At 35.4% G+C, this 27782-nt stretch overlaps 1 protein-coding gene across 2 annotated transcripts in view; it reads left to right on the top strand.

Annotated features, from left to right (window-relative positions):
• LOC150094511 (uncharacterized) overlaps positions 1-27782 on the top strand; it is a 632643-nt gene that overhangs the window by 34987 nt on the left and 569874 nt on the right. The window contains exon 2 of one of the 2 annotated variants that reach the window (XM_090412025.1): positions 11789-11972. The exons of the other annotated variant lie outside the window; for it this stretch is intronic. The gene's annotated coding sequence lies outside the window, so the exon portion shown is untranslated. The remainder of the gene's footprint in view (positions 1-11788; positions 11973-27782) is intronic. 2 annotated transcript variants of the gene reach the window in all.

Here is a 27782-nt window from a genome sequence, read left to right as displayed (position 1 = left end):
TGTAAAATTGCAAAGAAACATCTGTAATAATCATCATTATGAATATTATAATAATATTTGTTGTAAACAGTTATTGTTATTATTATTATTTAAAAAAAACTTTATGTACGAGAAAGTATTTGTTATGCATAATTGTCTTCATATAATGTATGTAATTTATCTGAGAAATAATAAAATGTTAAAAAAATTTTAAAAAATTAAAAAATGAGAGGGCGCTTTAGCAGCAAGCGGTCACAAGCACGCTATTTCGATGCTCCCATATTTTAAGTTGCAAAGTAGATTTTTTCCTGTGAATTAAACTTTAAAGTATATCAGTGAATTCCATTCTTCAAGACGAACATATTGCTGTAAAAACTGTAAGTATCTGTTAAGTAATAAGTAAATTATAAGTATTCAAAGTTCGAAGTATACGCTGGTCAACTACGCGAGAAAAGAACAAAGGAAGTCTCCATATTAGAAATTACAGCAAGATCGTCAAACAAGAAATATGAAGTGCTACTAATGCCAAGAAAACTTAACGGGGGAAGAAAACCACATAATATTTAGGAACTGCCAGAGAAACATGCATTTTCTATGTTCGGGATTGTCCGAGGTTACTTGGCAGCGAAAATCAAACAAGAATCGTGACGAGTGGAAGTGTCTCCATTGCAGAGACCACAAAGGAATGTCGCCTTCGACCGCAGGCGGAAAACAGCTAATGCAGAAAACAACCTCAGGCTCTAAACAGCTATCAACAGCAGAGGGAATTAAAAACAAAGAAAACAACAACAACGAAACCCAGGTGAGCCAACTTTAAATGCATTACTTGAAAATAGATTACAAAACCTAAAAGACTGTTGAATCGATTTTGTTGGAGAACTATTTCAAAAACATACCGCACAAATTACAGAAAAATTCAACCAATATGAGGAATTTAATAAATTTGATAATAACTCGGTAGGAGATGTATTACAGACCGTTAGAGAAATTTAAAACGGCGTTAAAGAGCTAACGGAAAGACAGCATAATTTAATTAAAGAAACAACGGAACTACGACAAGAACTAAACTCTTTAAAGCAACAGTACGAACTCTCAAACCAACAGCAGTACAAAAATGATCTCCTCATAGATGGTTTCCCAGAAATTGCTACGGAACATCTAAAAGACACCGTAATACACCTAAGCCAAAAAATTGGCTCTCCCATTGAATCAAAAGACATCCAGTCAGTGCATCGGTTACCACAAAAAAAAAGGAAAAGAGAAAATAATTCCCGTCCTTCTCCCGTCGTAGTGCGACTCACCAACAGCCCAACAAAAACTACACTTATAAAAGCTAGCAGGATTAAAAAACCTGTAGTCAAGGATCTGAAAGGAGACCACGACAATACCCCAATATACTTGTCCGAATACCTAACGCCATATTATCAGAAAATATTCTACCAAGCAAGGAAAGTAAAAACAGAAAAAAATTACCAGTTTATATGGATAAGAGACAGCAAAATATTCCTTAGAAACATACAAGAAGAAAAACCAATCGAAATAAAATCCGTAGAAGACCTCAACAGACTGCCACATTGAAAGGAATATTGACAACTCGTAAAGAAGGAACAGCACACCAACCAACATGAACGCAGACCATCAAGCAGACGTAATCACCCCGGAACATGATAATTGCCACATTTTGAAATCAATAACAGAATGGAAACAAGTGACAATCCCCAAAAAAGGACTGTCTATTCTCCACATCAACATCAGAAGCATTCAAAAATACTGGCTGACCCTGCAAGATTATCTGAAGGAAGATATAGACGACATAGACATTTTACTACTGACTGAAGTATCTCCGACAAACGAAGAGGCATCCACCTACCAAATGCCACACTTCCAACAACACAAACACTGCATACAAACAAAACGAGGAGGTGGTATAATAATATTTACCAAATATAAACTAGAAGTAACAGAAATAAACTATAAACTAGAATACACAGAAAACATATGCATCGAAATTAAAAACATCAAACAAGAAAATTCCTTGATATTAAACAATATACAGACCACCCAACTTAAGCAGCACAAAATTCCTAGAAGAACTAAACAGAAGTAGGCGCCTCAGAATACTTGATAATAATAGGAGACATTAATATAAACATTAGGAACATATATAACAACACAGAACACTACCTAGACCTATTATCGGCATATAACATAACCCCATCCATACAGTCGTATACGCGAGAAGAGATAGTCGGAAACACAACAACCTCATCCTGCATTGATTATATTAATATAAGGGCCTCTCCAAACAGCCACACAGCAGCCGTCATAACATGCAAACTGGCAGACCATTATTTCACAGCATTACAGTTACACACTGAACCAGAACCCATAAAACTCACTGAGACTACAAAACAGTATTATAGTATTCGAAACGCAACAATAGTAAATGATGAAATCAGAAAAACATACTGGATGCAGATAGCATCTTTAGACTCTTCTGAAAAACTTGCATTTAACAAAATATATAACAAAGCATTAATAAAAATAAAAATACCCCCAAACGAAACAAAATCCATGGATAACAGGCAACATATTAACACACATATAAAGAAAAGATGCCCTATGGAAACAACTTAAGAAGTCGCCGAACAATATCGCTTTAAAAGCTGAATTCAAAAGAAAACGGAATCTCCTCACAGATTAGAATGGCAAAAAGAAACTACTACAGCAACAAATTAACAACAGCTCAGAATGACATAAAGGAAACCTGGAACCTGATTAATGAAATGCTGGACACTGCCTCAGAAACAATAAAACACAGCTTTGCCTGCGACCCCAAATCCCTCAAACAGTTGGCAAACAACTTTAATCAGCACTTTGTGAACTCTGTCCAAAAACTACAAGAAACAACCTTTCCTCACACAAACGAACATTCTCCACTAGGTTCACGAGCAACCCAGTCGATGTGGTTCCCCACAGTAACAAAAGAAGAACTATCACTGGCAATTCAACAAATTAACCCTAACATAGGAACGGGAATAGACGGAATCAGACCAAAAGACATCAAGAAACACTCAACCAACCTACTTTCAGTTATACAAAAACTGTTAAATAAAATCTTCGAAACATACCTGAAACACTAAAGACTGCATTAATCACACCCATACACAAACATGGAAAAAGAAACATGATAAGTAATTACAGACCCATCGCCACGTTGTCTGTAATCAACCAAATCATGGAGCGCATCGTGCATCAGAAACTCTCCACATACGTTGAAAAATTTCAAATCATACCCAAAACACAATATGGCTTTCAAAAAAATAAAGGAACAGCAACACTCCTGGAAGATTTCAGAGACCTAATAAACGCTGCATTGGATAAAAACAGAATAACATTAGTGGTATTCATTGACCCAACAAAAGCATTTGACACACTAACACACAAAACCTTGTTAATGAAACTAACGCATATCGGAATTGGAGATCGTCTACTCCAGTGGTTTAAAGCATACATGAAAAACAGAAAGCACACCACACATATAGGATCAGCGTACATCAAAGAGGTACATGTAACCTGTGGAGTACTGCAAGGAGCTGTCCTATCTTCCATTCTATTTAACATATACACACACGACATAAGCCACCTTCCCCTAAAAAGTAAAATCTTCCAGTACGCAGACGACACGACCATAGTATCCATTCACAACAACGCAAATATTGCTTACACAAATATGCAACACAACATCAATCAAAATCACTAACTGGTTAACCGAAAACGGCATATATATAAACCTGGAAAAACAAAGCTAATGATATTCAAAAACCCCCAAAACCCTGCCTGTAGAAACTAAATATCTCACTATCCAACATTCATCCTCCTATACACAAAGCGCAGAACCTAAAATCACAACCATCACACAGGTGAAAACAACATGCTATCTCGGACTTCACTTCGATGCTGATCAAAGTTGGAATAGCTATACAAACTACCTACATACCAAGCTTAGGATAATAGCAAGCAAACTATACAGATTAAAAGACATTGTCCCAACCCAAATAAAAAATACTAATCTATAAAGCATTATGTGAAAACATTTTAAGATATGCAATCACATCATACGCATTCTGTGCAAACTACAGATTTAACAGGTTACAATGTTTGAAAGATAAAATGGTAAAACTGATATTCTGGGAACAACTCATACTTATGCAGGAAGCATGGACAAAACACAAAATATTAAAGGTGAAACACTTGTGCCACTACACAGTCATGTTAAAACATTACTACAGCCCAACCTATAGAGTAACCAGAACAACATATCAAATAACAAGACGACAGTCAACAAACTACATAACATATAAGTACAACAATCAGAACAGCAAAGCCACCCGAAACTTCTACGTACCTTGACATCATAAACAAACTGCCGTTCGACAACAGAAACCTAGAAACATACAGAGAGCTCAAACAGGCGCTAAATAAAAATAAAAATAGAATAAAAATTAGAGCAATTCCTGTTTCCCTCCCCCAACACGCACGCACGCACGCACGCACGCACACACACACACACACACACACACACACACACACACACACACACACACACACACACACACACACACACACACCTATGACAAACCCCCTCTCAAAAACCATCACTACAAGAACACAAAGAAACAAACACACCATGTCTAAATCCAACCCTATTTGCAAAAAAAAAAAGTTAAACTGTAATAGGAGTTGAAGTCTTCTCAGCACGTACCAACAAACAGTAAAATCAACACCTGGCTTGCGACCAGTATAGAAACATAACCATGAAACCACCGCCATCTATCATCTATTATCTTCCTCAGATAAGTTCTGCTAAGTTTCGCCGAAAAATATTATTAACTTGCAAGTATCTGTTATTCACAATTGTAATGTATTATAAATATATATATATATATATATATATATATATATATATATATATATATATATATATATATATATATACAGTATATGTATATATATATATATGTAGAAAGTATTTTTACCTTGGGTATAAATATGTTAAAGATACCAAGCAATTTTAAACCTGGTTTTACTCCATTTCCCAAGTAAGCAAACAGACTAAAAGTCAAGTTTGCGCCTGCAATTGATGCAAGTCAATTGCAGGCGCAATCAGACTTGCATCAATTGCAGGCGCAAACTTGACTTTTAGTCTGTTTGCTTACTTGGGAAATGGAGTAAAACCAGGTTTAAAATTGCTTGGTATCTTTAACATATTTATACCCAAGGTAAAAATACTTTCTACATTTATATCTCCTCCAGAGATTTTTATTTAATAAGGTTAAAACACCTTATGGTAACTTGTTTTGACGAAATACTTACAAGCTCTGTATTACTAAATCTTGGTATTTCTATTTCTAAGCCTAGCTCCCACTGACGAGACCTCAATGAAGGTCGAAACCGGTCTGGGTAGTGGCCCCTTGCCTTTAATACAAAACATCATACATCCCCTTCTTGGAGATGTGTTTTGGCATTAAGGGTAAATATTAAGATTAGTGATCGGAGCTTGTTCCACCTTTGCCACGAGTTGCCCTGGTCCTGCACTACCTGTGGGATCAGTTTGACTTGCATCAATTGCAGGCGCAAACTTGACTTTTAGTCTGTTTGCTTACTTGGGAAATGGAGTAAAACCAGGTTTAAAATTGCTTGGTATCTTTAACATATATATATATGTATATATATATATATATATATATATATATATATATATATATATATATATATATATAATTATTACAATATCTATGTATGCAATTTATCTGAGACATAAAAAAATATTTAAGAATATTATTAACTTGCAAGTATCTGTTATATAATTGTTAATCGTGTATGTATAATTATTACTGTATCTCTGTATGTAATTTATCTGAGACATAATAAATAAAAAAAAAATATTATTGTTATTATTATTATTATTATTATTATTATCTGAGACCTCTTGGGAGTCAAAGACCCATCGTGGGAGGCTGTAAATTATCCAACCCGGTTATCATACCTTCATTTGAATTCATTTACACTAGATTAGTAAATGAATTCACTACCCGTAAGGGAAAATTATTCCACTCACTCACTGCTCTCTCTGAGAGAAAAACCTAGCTCTTAGCCCTTTCTTGACTGATAACAACCTTAACTTCCATGGATGCCCCCCGTGTTCTCTCCCCACCTTCCATATAACGAAATATTTCTTCATTTGAAATGCTGTAACACCCATTCAAAAGTTTATAGACCTCTATCATATCACTCCTCTTTCTCCTGTTAACCAGAGTCTGTAATCCACAGACTCGCAATCTGTCATCATAATGTAAATCCCATAATTCGGATATATTCTTTGTAACTCTTCTTTGTCCACGCGGTTAGCCTAGTGACTGCGCTTTGCAATCATATGCCTGGGGAAGGAGTGTCCTAGGTTTGATTCCCGTCGGTGACGTGAGGAGCTGAAGTATCTTCCTCAGCCATAGCCAAGTTAGCCGGTCTTGGGCGTGGACAGTAGGGTTTTTTTCCCCAGTTTATGCAGGGGTTTTTCATCACGCAAACAGGCAAACTGGACCTGTGAACATACAGGATACAGCCATAGGACATATAGACGAAGACAGAAGAGGAGATGGGCGCCATCTGTTTTAATTCACCGCCCATTAGCCATTCATGGCTTAGCCATGAGTGACCCAACGGTTCATTAAGGACTATGGGAGAAATAGATAGAACTTTTCTTTGCGCCCTTTCCACAGCTTCTTCATCCCCTTATAACCCAGGAGACCAAATCTGCGCACAATAATCAAAGTGTGGTCTTATCGAAGCCTTATAAGGAGGCAAAATTACTTCCTTATCCTTACATGTCAAGGTTCGCTTCAACATAGCAATTATCCTCTGAGTTGTATTTGCAACTTTGGCTATGTGACCTTTGAACTTTAAATTCTTATCCGCCAATACACCAAGATCCCTTGCGTCTTCAGTTTCTTGTAGCATAACCCCGCTAATATAATATGCCTGGAACTCTAATCACGCCAAAGTGCATAACTTTACACTTACTAACATTAAACAGACAGCCATTTTCGTTTGCCCAGATTTCCAGTCTATTCAAATCATTTTGTAATTGCTGAATACCAGTAGCATCCCTGATTGCCCTGCCTATCTTTGCATCATCGGCAAATAATTGCAAATCTGATGATAGACCCTGCTTGATATTATTAATGTATAGATTGAACAATAATGGCCCAAGGACTGAACCCTGAGGTACACCACTGGTTACCTTAAATCTGGCAGATTCACACCCACTGTATACCACTTTTTGATATCTGTCTGTCAACCATCCCCTGATCCAAGTCAGGGGATGGTTGACAGACTGTCCTTCTTCAAATTGCGCTATGGAGGCGTTATTTTCTATGTATGGTCGAGTATTGGTTATGTAGAATGTTTTTCGTATGCTTATGAATTGGGTGTTTTGAAGTTTTTTAAATTTCGTTCAGCTTGAAGATCCTTCAGGTTACTAATGTATAGGAGTTATGACAACCATACCTTAAGACCGTTTCCTAATTGACAACTCATTTACAATTCCTGGCCAAAGCTTTCAAAAGCAGAAATTCGACCTCCTTTTCAAAAGAGTATTTCAAAAGTAAAATCTGGAAATTAGGGTGTCATCAGGAGTGATCACACTATCCTTACCACTGTACATTTTGAACTCGCTTGAAATCCTAAATACGGCTGGAATTTCCCTCAAACCAATATTGCTGGTGGAAGACAACCGAGGAGAGAGTTCATGCCATAGTAGTAACTATGAAAATCACTAAATTGTAAAAATCTACTATTCCAGAAGATTTTGAAGAAGAAGAAGTAGATAAAAGTGATTAGAACATAGACCATCCTGTCCTAATGGAATAGAAACAAGATACTGTAGAATAGGAAATACAGATATTTAGAGATAAACCTGAACTTGAATGGGTCTTGCATTTCTTCAATGCCTAAATTCTGCTCCATGATCAACTGATATCACCTGAAACTGCGAGCAGAAAAATGCTTTTGAGGATCGACACACTGTACCATATTTCTAAATTATTCGTTTTAGACTTGAAAAACAATCCATATGTATTTGTAGGATGGGATCAGACTGTTGGGATGAATTCAGATTTATGCTGTTTTCACAGATATACGGGTTAGATTGCGCAAACAACTACACGAGCCTCCAGTGGGCACATTCAGTCTCCATTCTTCAGTATAAAGATGCCATATGTTTAAATGATTTTCAGAATCTATATATCTTGCAGTGTCAATATGCTGCAAAGGACGACTTTCGTGATGGACTTGTTCCTCTTGATCCTGCAATATCTGTTTGTTAGGTGGGCAGGTTTAAGGAATATGACAGTGATCAAATTGGTCATCTATTCTGGTTATCATCATTCTCAGATCTTTATACATTTGAAAAGCTGTATGATATATTAGAACGTGGTATGTGAATATCCCGTTTTCTGCTAGAGCTTTCGCGGATTGCATGATTGATTACAGTCGAAAGGGGTTGGAACTCGTGCATAAATAAGTCGAACGAGTTTTTCCAGCCTTTCTGTCTTTAAAAATCATATCAAAATTCCAATTATCCGTGTCTCACTCTGGTACTTTCCAATGTTAATCTTATCTCACCACGAAGCGTAAACCCTTCGTTCTTCTCACATAAACGGAGCGCTTGAACCATAGCTATTGTTCATTTGCCCTTTATACTTCCCACATTTAAAAATATATTAATTGATAAATTAAAGTTTTCAAAGTTATCCAAGAATTAATTGCATTTGACCAATTAAGATGAGCGCTGATGCGCTATGACGCATTGATACATCGATAAAAATTCAATCATGTGGTCAAATTGACGTGAATTTTGTAGCGCGGGTTTGCATAAGCCCACACGATAGCACATCCAAACTAAATGGGCACGCGACGTCACTGGTGCTGAAGTAAAGAGTTGGGATAATCGTATTGAAATTGTGGAGGACTATACTAAAAACAAGAGAAAGAAATAAGTAGAATCACACAAGAAAACAGAATTTTGATTGTATAAAGATGATTTGTTAGGAGATTTACCTATATGCCTAAAAAGAAAAATTTAATGTATGCAATATTCCAGTGTTTACTTATGAAAGTGAGACATTGGCGACAACTACAAAAACAGGGAGACAGGTTGCGTGTGTCCCAAAGAGCCTTGGAGCGAAGAATGCTCCACATAATAAAAAGGGTTAGAATAATACTAGAATTAGAGAGGTGACTGGAGTAGAAGATATTGTAAAATGTTGTAGAACATGTAAGTAGAGATGGGCTGGCCATATTAGTAGTTTGCTAGACGAAAGGTGGGCAACATTAAGCACTGAGCGGATACTGAGAGGAGGAAATAGAGGGAAAGGTTGTCAAAGAACAAGATGAAGGGATGATCTACAAAGATTTGACTTGAGATGAAAAGATACTAAAGAAGAAGAAAAAACAGTGGGGAGATACAAGATTTGAAGCAGCGTTCTCTTAAAGAGATGGCTCAACGACACGATTAGGAGAAAACGATCTTCAAAAAACGCCCTTTTGTTAATAATTTCCTCAGAAAATATCTCACAAGTTTTTATCAATCCATAGTTTTGCTCTATTTGACGATCTCATAAACCCTGTGTCACCATCTTGCCATCAACTTAACCATAAATGCCTGATGTGATCTTAATGAATTTGAAATGGTTATAACCAACGATCAGAAAGGTCGTAAAAATTAAAAAAATAAAACTGTCGTGTCTTTGACCCCACAAAATACATGCTCAGTAAAGTCCACGTAAAAAAAAAAAAAACAAGTATTGGTGATTTAAGCCGGAAAGAATTTTAGGAATTATAAGATTCTTGTTATCTTCTTTCTTCAGGCGCATGTACTTTCTCGCGACTAACAGAGGACATAATCGATATTCAAAATAAGAGAAATGCTAATCGTGCACTTTGCCATTTGGATTGTGACATTGCACAAACTTCACTTCCTGAAGGTATTTCTTTTTAATGCAGCATTTTTATGAGTGAAAGCTTTTCGGAGACTGTGTTAGGGAGTAGCATGTAACAAAAAGAAGTCGCCAGGTAAATTCTTGAAAGCTTTCTTCAGATTTTACTTTTGAACGAGAAAATTTCTGAAGAGTGCAGAGAAGACCTGCTTTCAGCACTGAAACACTTTCTGAAGCAAAATGAGTCGACTACCACTGTTAAAAAAGACATTAATACTTAAGTATTTCGTTTCGAAACTTTTTCCTGTAATGTAAGAAGCAGCGAATTGTCGGATTGGAATTTTTATCTTTCGGCATTTAATTGCTTCACTTTATGGTTACGTTTGCATTTCTTCTTTACTCTGCCTAAACTAAAGGAACTGCTTCATACTTATAATTTCTATGTATTTCTAGCGAATTTCAGTTGTTGAAAAATAATTGACGTAAATTTTTTTAAAAGAATTATTTTTACAAATGCTTAAAATTTCAAATCATTATTTCAGGTGTTTAAAAAGTACTCGTTTGTTACATGTCAGCCACTAGATTTAGGAATTTTGGAGAAATAATGTTTTTTATTGTTCTTCACTATCAGGTTTGCTTTGGTTTTGTTTCTTGTTGCTTCGCGTTGACATTTATCGCAGTATCTAGTGCATTATTGTAAATGGTTCTTTTTAATGCACTTTAGAACTGCTGATTGCACAATATTGAAGGAAGCCAGTATGTCTTCATGCTGTTAAACTGGACAGCTAATTTTGTAGATTTAATAGCGAGATTGACCAGTTATTCTTGATAATTGTTTATTTAGCTTTTAAGGTTTAGTTTCTTGTACGTGTGGTACCTGATTAAATTTGATCGACTGCGCTTGTATTCACATTCGCGGGTGCACTAATCGCTCGGCAGAATGCTTCGATTTTTCATCCCACAAAACAGGCCATAACATATGCCAACATATTTTGAAAGGATATTCATTACGTTAAATAGCATATCTATTAATACTTGATAATACATTAATTAATCAGAACTTCCGTAGCTAAGTCAGTAACGATAATGCCGTTTGTTTCGAAAGATCATCCGAATTCGAATTTCTTCTATGAATCGACTACCCTAAGGGCTTTTCATCTGAAGGCGATCAGTTGCTCTTATACGGAAGTTGAGACAGTTATCATCCCGCAGTCTGACATGCAGCCAGACCATGTATGCAATTGACAGACGTAGAGACTTTGTAAATAGGATTAACCACCTTATTGTAGCATTCATTAGGTTTCCGAAGCCGAGCTTGACTGTTACAGACCATTGAAGTCACTCTTAAGGGGAAAGATGAGATGATCAGAGATGCGCTTTGATACTGAATTTAAAGACTTGCTAAAATATGAACAAAATTTGTTAATGACTGAAATCTCAATTTGATTTTCACATTCACATTTTAATTTCAGTCTGAATTTTGAAATTCAATAAAGAACACACACACACACACACACACACACACACACACACACATACACACACACACACACACACACACACACACACACACACACACACACACACACACACACACACACACACACACACACACACACACAAAATTCAGTCTGAATTTTGTGTGTATTTCTTTATTGAAGTTTTACCTATTTTTCCTTTTAGTGTTTTTTTTTCATTCTTTTGTTCTAAATTCTTGAAAAATATTCATTTCTTGTGCATTTTCTTTGCTCTTGGAGAGTTTATCCGAGAATTGTTTCACACAAATTTCTAACCTGGGTTTTAATTATTTTCAGTGAAAAGTTCTGATGGTTTTAATCAGCACCAGTCCCGCCTTCTGAAATATAATGCAAAAGAAAAATATTCTTCCGAGGTGCTATGCACTTGAAATTAATTTAGCTGCGCTCATTGTAATTGTTGCATATGTCCAATTTAAAATAGCGTTGAAGTGGAATGTCACCGATAACATATTTCATGAAGGTGAGGCTCAGTTTTAATGCAATCTTCTTATTATTTATTACTCTTGCTTATTACTTATTAATATACAGGTGATTTAACATAATTAAAAGCTCGTAAAGTATTTTGTTTGTTGATTAGCGCAGCTGTTGATGCGAATGCAAGCACACCGGATGTTCCCACAGTCTGAAAATGCTCGGCGTATATATACAGTGTAGTGCATGCTTGGTTCCGACCTACAATGAGATGTCTATTATTCTTGAAGTGACAGTATTCGAAACGACATTAATTCACAAAACTATTCGCTTGGAAAATTTCGAATTATTCATAGGTTCCTTCTAACCGATTATCATGTTTGATATCTTGTTCCTTTTATACTTTAGAAGCTTTCGATTTGTGATTAGTCTCCACAATAGTCATTCCGAATCACCAAGTTCATAACTTCAAAGAATTTGGTAGTTTTTTTTTTTTTGGCTTTTTCCAATACTTGTTCAGTTTTTTTTTTTTTTTTTTTGTTATTGTGTGTGTTTAGCAATGTATAATATTGTATTGCAGCGAGTGGTAAAACAGACTCCCTGATGTTTTATTTTTTCCTTCCAAGCGATGTGGTCTTTGAGAACTACCAAGCCTCATAATAAGCAATGAGACAGTTTTGTCATGATAAGTTGTCGACGCTGACAAATTATTAAATACTTCTTCGAGTCCTGGCTTTTGACACTAAATACAATCTTTCAGAAGGGCAGCTTTGCGGTCTGTACTTCGAATGATGACAAAAATTGATTGGTATTAAATTACCTATCTAATGGATGGTGCCAACGACACGCGATCTTCGCTTTGTGCAATAATAAAGTTCAAAATCATCTCAGAATTCGTGTTTGATGAATGAAACCGTAACCAGCTGTGAAGACGTTCTTACTTTCTCAAGATCACAAACTGTACTATGGCTGAAAGAGAGAGAGAGAGAGAGAGAGAGAGAGAGAGAGCACATCCGACCTGGATTTTTCGCAACTGGAAGAGCAGGATTTTATCCTGTAAAATATACCATCTGAACAAGCTGAAGAACACACAGATACAGTAATGTCTATTTTATTATTTTTGTACACTAATGTTATTCCCCGGACTTTTGATGTGTAGATTTCATAAGTTCATATTATAATCTTCCGAACTTTTTATCGAGCCATATAATTTTTTTTTTCTTTCGCAGCATTTGCACGTGCAAAATTTAGTAAGGGACTACGCATAAAAAGCAATAATTTCACTCTCTCTGTCTTTCATTTCATAAAACTTCATCATGAGATGAAATTGTATGAAATATTTAATGTAAATCCACTAACGAAAGGTTATAAACATGTAGTACATTAGTACTTAGATTAAGGATTAAATAATCCCGAAATCCTGCTATAGGAACTAAAAGATTTTTTAAAGTAAGTCAGATTCTAGTAAGCAAGGTAGTTGACTCACGCAGGGAGATGAAATTCATATACCTCTAATACACAAATGTATTTTATTTTGTTGAAAATTTTAAATGTAAATTATATTTGCGAGTCACTGTAAAAAAAAAAAGAAGAAAAATTGGAAAAGAGATTTTATTCCTTTGCAAATGACACATCTACCTATTATAGGTATATAATATTGTGCATAATCCATCAATGTTGTTCATCAGTATTGTAATTCAGCGGTATTGAATACATACAGTAGATATTTTCTTTGTATTCATCTATAACAATTATGCAATATGGCACTTCACAAGTATGCTGTTTTGGCAATTTGAAGAAGTGCCTATTCAGTTCAAAAAGCACAAAAACTGGGTTGCCTAAAATGTAAAATGCTTTAAACAGAAGTGTCACAGCAAATGATGGCGTTAGACGAAAATATATGAAAGTTGTTTTTCAGAGCACAGAGCTTGGGAAGGAAACAGCAACAAGTCGTTATCACTACCGGTAAGCCATTACTGAGGGTTGTCCTGTCTGAGGAGATTAACAGCCTCACCAATCGTGGGTTTGCTCGGAACTGAAAGGTAACATCATCGTTTTATTTAGCACAGAACAAGGCTCGAATTGTACCATAGCATTCATAGGGAATCGGTCCCACATGACAATATTGTGGTAGGCGCTTCCATGGACAGGATTTATTTTAGATGCGTTCAGTGACAGACATAATAATCTAGATTCTCAATCCTTATGGTGTTCTTTCGTGTTTATTGTTCGTGCAGAGACTTAAATAATACATGGTATCATAAGATTCTTCGTCATGTTTTTCTCTCTCTCGCTCTGTTAATGACAGCCATAGTTATCAATGGATCGTCTACAGCAGAACTCTTACGGAATGTCGTTTTATCTTTCTAATGGGTGATAGAGGTCTCCGAAGTTTATTATCCATGGGAATAATTGGACATAAAGAAGGAAAATAAGTATTTTTTTATTTTCAGATAGCTGCTATTTTTACTTAGTTTGCAGCAAACAATCTCTTTGAGAAACACATTTAGACGATGGCCAGTTATAGCTATGTGAGAAAACTGGTTAGATTTCTGATCTTTTGTAATGCCACGAAATGCTTTATATTTAAAAATAATATTTAGATTTTCTAATCTTAGGAATTGCATGTCGAATATTCGTTTTAATTGTTTCTGCTTAATCTTTGTCAAAGATTACTTTAGGAACTTGTCACTTTCAGATCAAATGGTTCAGATCTTGCTAGAGAACTCATCTACTGTCGGTATAATTTGATTATGCTTACCTTAATAGACAGAATTTCCAGCATTCGAATCCCATTGAGGGGTTAAAACAGTGGTCTCTCGATTCAGAGGAATTTATACGAGGATTTTTAACTGAAAGTGATTTAGCTGGTCCCATACAAAGTTGGATTCTTTTTTTTGTTTTCCTTCAAAACAGGAACACCAGCTTGAGAAGACACGCAGTTAACAGGCACAATGTCTACTTTATTCAGGACCTTGGTTGCTTTGTCATAACTTCAGTCAGTATCTAATGGGTTTAACAAGCGTGAAAAACAAAGTAATCCATGTTAGTATTCTTAAATATTTATAATTAGTCATTTAACTGGTAGTAATTAGTCATTTAACTGGTAGTAATAATTAAGGTATCATTATAGCTTTACATTTCTTGTCATTCTTGAGATCGTGCGCAGTACAATACTTTCAACATGAAAATAAATGCACATCTTCGTTTCTTAGAGTCCATTATAAATTTTATATCAGAATTTGCTTGCTTGTATACCGTCACTGTTCGTTTTAGTGTTTTAACAACTCTCATGAAACATTATTCCCAGTGGATTATTATTTCTCTGCGTATACACTAGAAAACATATCGTTAGAGACCAATGAAGAAAACCCATCTTTCAAGATATGCAGTGGTAACTCTCTTCATGAGATTTTGAAAAAAAACATCGTGATAGAAGCATATGCGAGAAACAAATCCGTGATGTCAATGTATTTCTGTGCAAAACATGGCATTAATACACCCATGGGATTAAGTATCTCTGAAGTAAATATAGTATTTTTTCAGTGTACTGCATTGTTCAGATACATAATGTAGTACTGTATTAGAAATAAAACCCATAGTCAGATGAATCTTAATTACTCTGAATGAGAAATTCACTTTTCAGAGAATTTTACTTTTGTGCTTTCTTCTTAAATTTCTTCATAAACATTTATATATTGTACCATAGCATTCTAAATTAAACTTAATGCTGTTCTACAATAAATATTGTGTGCTTTTTTCTTTTCTTTTAAAAAATATCAGTCAAGTCAAACCATTTTCCATTTTAAGATCTTTCAGTATGCTTTGGTTTTGAGCTGAAGTTGCACGTGTTCATCTTCTCTCAATACGAGTACCTGCGAAAGATCTTCCTTATTTAACTGGCCAAGTGTATCAGTCCCTTTCTTCAAAGCGTGGGACTGATAGCACTCTTTCTTCAAAGTCTGTAACTAATTTCACAATTCGTTCCACTGCCTCAGAGAAGCCAGGAAATAATAAACCAAGAACTACCTCAATCCGGTTCTTTCCAGCACGCATTAACAGTACAATGCTATATCTGATTTATCTCATCCAGATAGTCCTTGATGTTTACAATAGCGTCAGCAATGTCATTCTATTTCCAACGTTCTCTAATTCTAAGATACTCTTGTCATCCGTGAGACATTTGTAGACGCTAGAGCATTCTGCAGTACAGTACCTGCCGTGTAGGCTAACTGAATCCTCAACCGAAATGTGAAATTGTTTTTCCATTTGTTTTTAAGTAGGGTCATGGCGATTCAAGAAAGATACTTTTGCTCCAGAGGAAGTTATGAGAGTTTTATCTATTTATGAAGCCTATAACATAAGGGGCCTGCAACATAAGTTTTTCGTCATCCCTCTAATAATCCTTTTGTCATCCCTGCGGTTCTTACAACTGAGTTTCAATCAGCCATTAGCCTATTGTTTATTTTTTTCTTTCTTTCTTTTTCTTTTGTTTCTTGCTGCACTCGGTAAAACTTAAACTGTTTTACAATCCATCTATAATTATAAGAAAAGGGGGAGGGAAATGGAAAAAAAATGTAACTAGGATCTTTCTCTCTGCAGAAAAAAATAGTTAAACAGCCTCACTTCACTTAGTAGGTTTCAAAAATACACTGCGAATGTATCAATTAGCGAACATTGGTGTAGTCTCTGTTTACAAACTACGATTAGTTTGGATTTAAATTAAAAAAAAAATAAATGATGTACAGTAATTATGTGATCATACGGAAAGATAGATCATAGAGTTCCTTGCCTACGCACTTAAAATTTAAATAAAATAGCATATCGACGAAGAAAATACAAAGCATTGAATGTATTATAATTAAAAGAGATCCTGTTTATTATTCAAACTGAATATACATGTTATTTGATGCAAATATGAAAAATATGAAAGCTAATTTGAATCACATGATCATCTTTTCGAGATCAAGACTAAAGAATGATCAAAGAATCATTAAGCTATTTGAAACTGTACATTTGTGATTTAAAAAATAAAATTCGGTTAAAACTGATAAACCTGTTCCAAATAAACAGTAAAGATGGGCACCTGATATTCCTGATTTTTAACCTGTTCGTTCCTTATAACGAATAATACCTAATTTAGAATTTAGTCAAATATTGATTTTTAAACGTACAGAAAGCCATTTGTGAAATTCCTAAATTAATGTTCTGTCCCGAAACCAGTGATGTCCTCACTACACGATTAAAATGACAACTGTGGCCACCCAAGATTTACGAATCACGCTGATTTAGGAGAAAAGTAATAGAATTACGCACCATCTCATTTGCATATCAAATTCATTAGGATCCTGAGACTTTTGCATTGTCTACTTTTTAAGTGTATTTGTCGTATAAAGAATTTACTATTTTTTTCTTATTTTGCAAAGGATCTCGAGAACTTGAAAAACTCCGTAGTGAAGATTTCATTAATTTCTTAAAACACATGAATGATATCAGACAAAATTAACATTTACTACTATTACAATGTATAAGATTTCTAAAAAATACTGTATATTAAGAGGGTTCCGCCTTTACTCTTTTGTGAACTGAAGATGATTCGAAATTTGAGATGTTTTCCCGTTAACTGAAACTAAATCAGAAACTAAACGCTGTATCTTGTCGAAACAATTCTGAAGAAAATCATTTTATTGTTATGAAAGTTTTGAAATTTTCGACGTTTGTCTTCCACGCTGTCAGTATTGGCACGATACGTTTTTAGTGTAAAATGATAAGTATGTTTTTATGTGTCTTTCTCACGAAAGGTTGTAAATCTTCCACACATTAACATAAGAGAATGGGAGCCATACTAATCTAATCTGCGAACTGTTCTCAGATCAAATATTGGATTTTTTTTCCAATCCACTTCAGTTCTTCAATAAGCAGAACGATGGTTTCGAACAAGCTATGAATTTCATCTACCTCTTAAAGGCATTCACAAGCATCCATGTCCACGGTGCCATCCAAGTCCATAACTGTTGGTTGGAAAGTGGGGAGGCTGCAACTGTCATCCAGCCAGGCCAAAATATAAGTAATCATAGTATAAAAGATAATAAAGGCTGTGAAAATATTTCTTCTTTGAGTGTGTGCATTTCAAAACAATACATTCTTCAGTCATATTATTAATTTCTTCTTTCATTTATTATCACTATTTTACGTAGGTTACGATTTGATGTTGTTTTAATATTAAATGAGAATATTATGAACTTCCTTTGTACCCAGGGAAGTTTTTTATTTATTTCTCACATTTCCTTGGGTGGTTGTTTCCATTACTTTTGCCTTGTTTATGATACTTTTTATACACCTGCGTTATGATATTTACCTTAGAGACTTGTTATTTTTAGATCTAGAGAATCGAACGAATTTTACTTACGTATACAGTATCACCAGAAGGTTATTTAAGGTAAAAAACAATAAAAATAAAAATCAGTGCCACTGAATTCTGAAGACATTCAGAACGTAATCAGGTTATGAGAATAGAGAAGGAGAGTGTGACAGAAATGATTGCATTAGCTGGCCAAACCATCTAAAAGGTGTTAAATTTGGTATGAGATAACTTGTAGAGTGATGAAACAAAAGAGAAAGTTTGTGAGCATACTATCAAAGTATGACAGCAACGAACTGAGAAAAGCCCTATGACTGCTAATGATACAATACGTAGGCTCTGAGGAAGACACGAGGTTCATTGTGTGTGAATGTTTGGAATGATTTCGAAGGAATTTATATCAGGGTGGTTAGCGTTTGGAGAGAATACGAAGAGTGAGAATCATTAACAGCATTGTAGAAAAATGAAAACAAGCTAGAGAAGATATCGAAGATATAGAAGATCGTGGAGGCTAAATTGCCTGTTAGAGCCACTGATGATGATGACATATTTTCCAGAACACAAGAGGAAACAGAAGAGGGAAAGTAGTTTTATTGATGATAATAAAATAATTAATTATTTTACTATGTATTTATGTATTTATTTTCTATGCCCAGAGAAATAGATATCCGAGAAGAGGGCATCGCTTAGGGTTCTATTTCATGCGAATTAGAGAATGATTGAACACAATGTATGTAAAAGTGTTATTATTATTACAGGCCTGAAGAGAAAAGGAAGGTGATTGCGAAATATATCGGTACATTTAACTTAGTAGTCACAAAGGAAATAGTCATTAGGGGAGACTTTCATTATGAGGATAGACTAGAAGGGAAAAAAGAGCATATGGGATTTGGAAGGAAATGCAATTTATGGAGTTACTGAGGAGTTAGTAAATCATTTTCGACAGCATGTAAAAAGATGACACCTGGATATCAATAGACATTGGAGAATGTGGGTATAAATGAATAGCCATCCTGCTTCCAAAAAAGTGGAGCGCCCTTTGGTCAAGCATGCAACATTTTCTCTTAAAAACGGATAAATGTGGAAATATAAAGCTAGCTGCAGTGATTACTGAACACATAGATACTAGTTTGAAGCAATACCATAATACAAAAGAAATGCAAAGGCAAGACGTGAATAGCGCATGGAAAATATTGGAAGAATATTTAAAAAATTAACAATGCCAGACACTATTTCCAGAATTAGAAAGATAGATTGAATGTGAATTAAATAGATGAATAGTTATGCAATTTGAATTTATATTTTGCTAGCATTATCCCACCCGCTTTCCCATACTGCATAGGATCGAATCCTCCTACTCTCTCTATCTCTGAGTGAGACATTATTTAATGATGACCTTATTTGCATAATTATGTTTTAAATATTTTAGAATGGTTTCCGGTGCATATAGTAGTGGGTTTTGAGATAAAAAGTTTCACCACTTCTATAAAGAAATCTTTACTCAAATTAAATTTGCGCCTTACTGATTTTGCAAAGTATAGCGATAATGGTATAGCGATAATGGTCCATGAATTGAAATCAATATCATACCAGCATCTTGTTAGTATTATTTTAACTGCTCATCCAAGCGCATGCACATGTTGTTGTTATGAACTTTTATCTATATATGATTACTACTACCCACATGAACTGCAGGAGAGTTAGGATTCGCAGCTGATAAAATTGACCAAATGATTGAACTTTTTTGGGCACTGATTTCAGTTTTTATTACATTAAAATAGTTTTTTGAACCAATCGTTTTGTTCTGGTCTTTTATTTTATTAAAACAAAAGTTTATTTATTCGATTTTACATTTCTGAACTTTTTTCTTCAAATTTTCGTAAGCAGTTAAAAGAATCTTGGTCAACTTATTAACTAATTAATTAAATCTGTACAGCACTTTTCTGTCATGTTAGTATTAAAGTTAGTAGTCACAGGATTACTAACTTTAGTTCTGCACGCCCAGTTTTGGAACTGCAGATCTGCAAAACAAAAGTCATTGTCATATGGTGTGTTCGTTTCAAATAATAGAGTTGAATGGGATATTTTGTTCAGCGTATATATATATTAAGAATTTCTGGGAGGAATATTATTCAGATGATAATGATGCAGGCACAGTAATATTTACGCATCACGGAACTTTTTTACTCTCTTATTTTTGCGATGTGGGTCTCATCAGGGTGTCCGGTAGACGTGTTGGGAATTGGATGCACTAAAGCGCCTCCTACGAATAGTTCACGGAAGTATGATCTAATCATGTAATAACAGAAGAGAAGCATCTTCGCCTTATTCAAATTAGAATTTTTACCCTGACATTTTGCACGAGTCCCCAGCGCCGCCAGTGTGATGATCTTGGTCTAGTTAAGCAATCCACTGTTTTATTTACCTTAGAGATGATGCTCTCCATTGTTCTGCTACGATTGATCGCTGTTTGCTGAACCAGCCCACTTGTCTGCCGGCTGACTTGGCCGGAAACCAGACGGCTCTACTGGCGCAATGTTCTTCTTACAGCAGCGGCAAATATGTAGACGTACGGCCACTAGGCAATACCGGAGTGCCTGCAGAGTTCTCCCCCATCGCTCCCATCGTGCACAGTTGGCGTCTGCTAGTCTCGGAGTGCTAGGTGTGGTGCTAGGAGTGCGGCACTAGGAGAGACTTGATGTGGTCATCAGAGCCGTCCGCAGTGGGAATGGAGAGATCGTTCCCTCACTTGTACAAAGTCAGGGGAATGGTAGCTAACTAAAAACAATTTTTCCTTTATATAGTGTGTTTCCTTGGCCATTAAGTCTGGAACAGCAGCAGCAGACTTCACTCAATGTAAGTTGTAAAATGTCTCCTCATCTTCGCACTATTCATTTCTTTCATCCTATCATACGCGTGCATTTGTGGTGTTTCTTGTTTAGACTAGATAAATCAGGTATAACGTGTTCTTGTACATCAGTTTTGTAATTACAGGAAAATTACATATTGCCATTTCATCAGATTTTTTCGACCATGTTCGTTGTTGTGGTTATCTACACTTGATTTGTTATACAGTGCACATATCCATACGTAGTACTTCTTGCAGGGGTACGGGACAAACGTGTTTGTTTCTGTCTCATGTGCTGTTTAGCCTGCAATGAATGTAGAATTGCATTAAAGACCTGTGATAATGATGTGTAACGCGGTGTTTGTGTTTCTCGCCCTCTCTTAAGAACTGTAGAATTCATCATCTTTAATTTCATCCATTATATCTTGACAGTATCTCATTCACATGAATTAAGCAGAAGAGGAAGAAGAATGAGTATCTTTCTAAAGTATCTTGCATCGTGAATGAAAATGATGCGATATTAATTATTTCCTTTTGCGAGTTTTCTTTTAAGACAAACGTTATTATAAAACAATTTCTAGCTTGTGTCTCTTAAGATATGCCCCTGTTTTACTTCCTTAACTCATTTTGCTTATCGTTAAACTTTGTCATGACTTCAGATCCTCTCTCCCCCCCCCCCTCTCTCTCTCACACACACACACACACACACACACACACACACACACACACACACACACACACACACACACACACACACACACACACACACACACACACACACACACACACACACACACACACACACACACGTGTAATACCCCGTATTATGCGGACAGATAGTAAACGTTTGTGTTTGGGAAGGTGAATATTTCAATTATGTTTGTAGTAGTATGTTTAATGAACTGGGGCTGCATGAGTAGAAACACCATTGAATAATTATTCCTTCAGTGCTTCAGCGTACTCTCTTGTAGCAAACGTCATTACTGATGCTAGGAATATATTTAATATTTCATTGATATTAGTGTAAAATGTGAATAAATTTGTCCACGCCTATTAAAAAAAGCATTTTATCCACCGCACTGTCAGCTTTTCCGATTTAGAACCGCCATAAAGTTCACAAAATCTATTGGAAACCGATTTATTTGAACTCTATCTCTCTCTCTCTCTCTCTCTTTCCCCAGTGATTTCTCGGTGGCAAATGAAAGTTTTCCACATATTTTGTGATTTTTTATTCTTGTTTGGTATTGGGCACTACCTACCTTTCTGTGTAATGTTGGCGTAAGAGAATATGAAATAAGCCACAGTATTGCTACAACTTTTGCTACTTTTATTTGGTTTTAATTATCCTACTAGGTCGTCATCATTTTTTCCCCTTTACATTCTTTCCAATAATGTCATATTAAGATGTTTTTTAATAGATTCCAAAAGAATTCATTAAATAGATGATAACTGTTAACAAGAATGAGACAGTATATCAGTGAGCTCCATTAAAATGAATTAAAATGAGTTCCATTAAGCACAAATGCTTATAATGCCTCCATTTTCAAGACCATCGCAGCATCTGCTCCTCGGTCTTCCTCCATTTCTTTTCTTTCTTTCTTTTTCCTCTTGATATCCAGTTCTTTACTTTCTTTGCCCATCTGCTATCCTACATTATTTCTATATGATTTTTCCATTCTTCTTACCGTTTTTGGATCCAATCACTAATGAATTTTACAATTTTCTCTGATTTGTGAGTTCCTGATTTTATATAATATTGTTACACTTTCAATTTTTTTCATGTCAATAGTTTCATTGATTTGTCTAATTTTTGTAGTTGCTGCATGTGTTTCTGCTGCATGTATTAGTAGTGGTCTAATTAATCTTTTGCAGAGTATTTTTATTTATTTGATAATGTTCTTATTTTTACATATGAGGCTGTTGAGACATTCAGGTATTCTACTACTTGTTACAAGCTTTTATTGCTTGTAACAAGTAGTAGAATACCTGAAATTACAAGCAATAAATTTTTCTAAGCAATACATTGCTTAGAAAAAAGTCAATGGACAACCCCATGGGGAAGATGCATTGTGTCATGTAACGAGTCACGTGTTTGCAGCCAGTATAAATTGGAGGAATATGATAATATTAGTAGGTCTAATTATTCTTTTGCAGAGTATTTTTATTTATTTGATAATGTTCTTATTTTTACATATGAGGCTGTTGAGACATTCAGGTATTCTACTAGCTTTTATTGCTTGTAACAAGTAGTATACTTGTAATATACATTGCTTAGAAAAAAGTCAATGGACAACCCCCATGGGGAAGGTGCAGCATTGTGTCATGTAACGAGTCACGTGTTTGCAGCCAGTATAAATTGGAGGAACATGATACCGACTTGGGATCATGTTCCTCCAATTTATACTGGCATTCTATGACAACGCCTCTTTCAAAGAGGCGTTGTCATAGAATGGCATGTTACAGACCTATCTATTCGGCAAATTGTTGACAAATTGGGCCATTCCAGGTCAAAAATCAATAATTCCACATTGAGATGGAAGTGCAGGGAGTCAACTGCAAGTGCTACCCGCAGTGAACACCCACCACACTCACCGAATATAACCTCTGGGTGCTACGAAGGATAATATGCAAGAACTGCCATTCGTCGGAAAAAACGTTAAATGCGAACTTCCGGGCATCGACTGGAACACGAATCTGTACAAAAACATTCAGAATCAAGGCTCATGGGGTTTCCATGGTAGGGCCCCAATATGCAAGCATTACATTACCCGAACCAACATGCAGCGTCGTCTTTAGTGGTGCAAAGAGCATGTACTGTGGACGTGGAAGCTTGGACAGCTGTGTTATGGAGCGACGAATAACGCTACACCCTCTAACGAGCAGATGGACAGGCGTGAGTGTGGCGGATGCCTAGTGAACGTCTCTTACCAGACTGCTTAACCCCAACTATGAAATTCAGAGGTGGTGGTGCAATAGTATGGTCCTGTTTTTCCTGGTTTGGCTTCGGACCTCTGTTTGTGGTGCCACGAATATTGAACTCCAAGAAGGATCTGAACATTCTGGATAATGTAATGCTTCCTACTTTGTGCCGTTTCTACTGAACTGACCATTGTCTCTTTCAGCAAGACAATGCATAAGGCTGCTGCTGTAAATGCGTGGTTTGTGGACATGAATGTCACCACATTTGACTGGCCTCCACAGATCCCTGATCTCATCCCTGTTGAACATTTGTGAGATGAAGTGGAACGTCAGGTGAGGTCAAGGGACGTCAGCCTCACAACAGTCCATGACCTCATTACATGCCTACAGGAAGAATGGTCCAAAATTCCCATTGATCGCTATTGTGGAAAGTATGACTACATAAGTATGTGGAAAGTATGACTAGAAGTCTGGAGTCATCGTTGCGAAAGGCGGTCCTACATCTTGTTAAGGTGGCGCTATGGCTGCTTGTTCCTCACACTGTAGTGTCTGGAACAAGCAGCCATAGCGCCACCTTAAGAAGTCAATTCCAGACACTGTAGTGTCTGGAATTGACTTCTTTTCTAGTGTATTTTTGCGCATGTCATTATGTGTGCAACTATGCTTATTAAAAGTTGATATCTGATCATTTTAGTTTATTTCTATGAAATGTACCGTATTCACAGTCTAAATCTGAAAATTTTTATAAATAGTTAGTTACTCAACCTCAACCTCATTTCACCGACTGTGAGTTACAATTAATGCCACAAACTTATAAAATGTTCACTTTTTGCACGATTCATACAGATTTAACTATGCAATTCCAATAGTAAAAGTATGAATGGAAAATTAATTTTAAACACGGTATATTTTACATTAAAATATTTTGTTTTTGTGATGCTGAAACTAATTTTATTAGAGACGACTGGATTAATCATTTTTTCCAGGTAAGCCCTTAACATAGCTTACATTTTACTTTCTTCCTGAAATGAAAATATCATAGTCTTTGCATAGTTTTTATTGTACTTTCTAACCTTATACAACAGGAGTTATATAAACTCTGTAACTCGGCCATTGACAACACCACCAATGCAAAAATCAGTTTTTGCATTGGAGGTGTAAATATTGGTGGTGTTGTATAAAGACGTTTAAAACTTCTTTATACAACAACTCACAATGGAATCCTTATAACAGGGATTAATAGCTTGGGATTAAGTCACGAAACATTATATTAATCATAAAGTACAACGACAGTATCAAAACAAAAATTATTATTTTTAATACTCTTTTATGCACAATTGACAACACAAACTTTTTGTTTTACCAGAGGGCCTAAAATGTTTCTCCGGATCCTTCCTAGTAATCATTAAAGTAGCGCGCATGTGTAATATGTTATTTTCTCGTGTCATTCAGTGGCTAAATGATGATTCAGTGTAAGCTACCTGTGACTATGATTAGAATCTTAATCAAGCTTTTGGGTTGTCGGACAGACAACCCAAAAAAACACGACAAAGGTTTTCTTTAAATTAGGTGATATTACATTCGCCAGGATTTTTCTTTTTTTGACTCATCGCCTCCGAATGAATGCTATCGTGGCTGAGTAACACTATATCAGTTCACTCAGTAATGACCATGTTTAAAGCGAACCAAGACGATCGAACACTAGTGAATAGTGGGTTAATGTCTTGAAAATATGCTAGAAAATGACGTAAAGCAGTAATAAAAGGTATAAATTCAGATTCTCAGGTCATGAGTTTATTTGAATAGCAAGATGATTTGAGAAAGAAATGGAACAAATCTGTATGTCATCATAATGTCATCATTATCAAGAATTTAGATTGTGTGTGTGTGTGTGTGTTTTGTAAAGTAAGCAAACAAAAGCGAGATTTTACTGTTGACAATATTAAACCATCTTTGCTAGAAGTCTCCTGAGTAATATATAATTATTTTTAGACCGTTTTCCAACCCTTTATAGTAGACGATGATACAATACGAGGAATTATCAGTTCAAAAAATTTAACTGATTAACGTCATATTAACATTTCTTAGCTAAATTTATTTGTTCCACTTCCATTACTATCATGCTCTCCGAAAAGTCGATTCGTGAATATATTTTCCATTTAAAATTATTTGCAATTTGTTTGTTCGAGAAGTGATTGATTTCACATTTAAAAATGTTATAAACTAGCTGGCTATTCTCATTTCTTGATTTAAAATCACTTGTCATCGTTTATTTCATTTTTCCATCAATTATTTATTATATTTATTTCCTTTATTTATTCTTATTAGTTATTTCGTTTACTTTTTTATCCGTAACGATTTTACATACTCCCTAGTAATCAGCTGCAACCCTCTCAAGAGAGGAAGCCACAGGATCAGATCAGATTCATACTCCGTAATCAAATATCTTGTAGGAAATTTCCGTCATTATCGATGTGGAAAAGAAATACCAATTTAGATTCCGCTCACCACCGAGGGAATGCTTTCCACGCATTTTCTTCCTATTCAAGAATCGGTAGATTTTTGACTCAGAAAAGTATTTTTTTTATTCGAAGAAACTTGCTATTTAGGTCAGCAATTCTCGGCAAAATCGACCCCAGAACATACACCAATACTTGCTATGATTCCAGAAAGCGATGTTTCCTCTTACCTAGTTCGGCGCGGGTATTTATTCCACCTAGCTATAACGTGAGGTAGAGTTAAAAGATCTATTTACTCGGGACTTCTTCCCTCCACGATTCTTTCTCATCCCAGTTATTATTTATGATTTCTTTTCATTAACTTGACAAATTTTTTTCAATATGAATTTTTTGTGTTCAATATAAATAGGAATTCTTGACGATACCTCTCTTCAGCCATACATGGAGACTTGACAGTGTGAAAAGTCTATCAAGAAAGGTCAACACACACACACCAACAAGCGTTCCCTGTTTTTTTATAGCAAGATTCGTTTTCACTAGGATAAAGCATGAACTAATTTTTCACCAACTGAATAATTGTACATAAGCTTGACTGATTTTGTCATTTTACAGACGGCCGAATTTCACACTTATTAAGAAATGATGGTTATTCAGTATGCACGTGCCATAAAATAAAATTACTTTATGTAAATTTCAGCACTTTTTTTATCATTCTCACACACGAAAAGTTGCAGATGAACTCATTTCACACGGCAGTGAGGGGACTAGAAATTAAAAATAGAGGAAAGAACCTGTTGAACAGCTGAAGATTAGCTTTTCGGTTCTTCAAAAATACCCTCCTCTTTCTCTCTCACCCAAGACAGCTGTGTGACATACGTGTGATTTGTAATCAACGGTTATCTTCATTTTGGTCTTAACGTCCGCCAACTTTTTATGTCGACTTATGCGTTCAAGCTTTTACGTATGAACTATCTTATTCCCACTTGTAGATTAGCTCGCTAATTATTCAAAATGTGCATGATTAACTAAGGAGCTAATTTATAATAATGGAGTTAATTAACATTTATTTTGTTACTTTTTTCTTCCACTCGAAGCATTGGATAAATTATCCCAAAGAATTTGAGCTGATCTCAAGTATCGTAATATGAATAGCAATTTATTACTTAAGTGATAAGCCATTTTCTGTTAAATCAGTTGATTGTATCGCTCCCTAGTTAAGTCATAAGTTGACTCTTGCCTTTTAGCTGTTAAATCAGTGACTAGTTTTGTTTT

This window comes from Typopeltis vanoorti, chromosome 22, assembly GCF_054136105.1.
Source record: "Typopeltis vanoorti isolate ZY-2024b chromosome 22, IOZ_Tvanoo_1.0, whole genome shotgun sequence".
NCBI classification, from domain to species: domain Eukaryota; kingdom Metazoa; phylum Arthropoda; class Arachnida; order Uropygi; family Thelyphonidae; genus Typopeltis; species Typopeltis vanoorti.
This window is presented reverse-complemented; position numbering and strand designations above follow the sequence as displayed.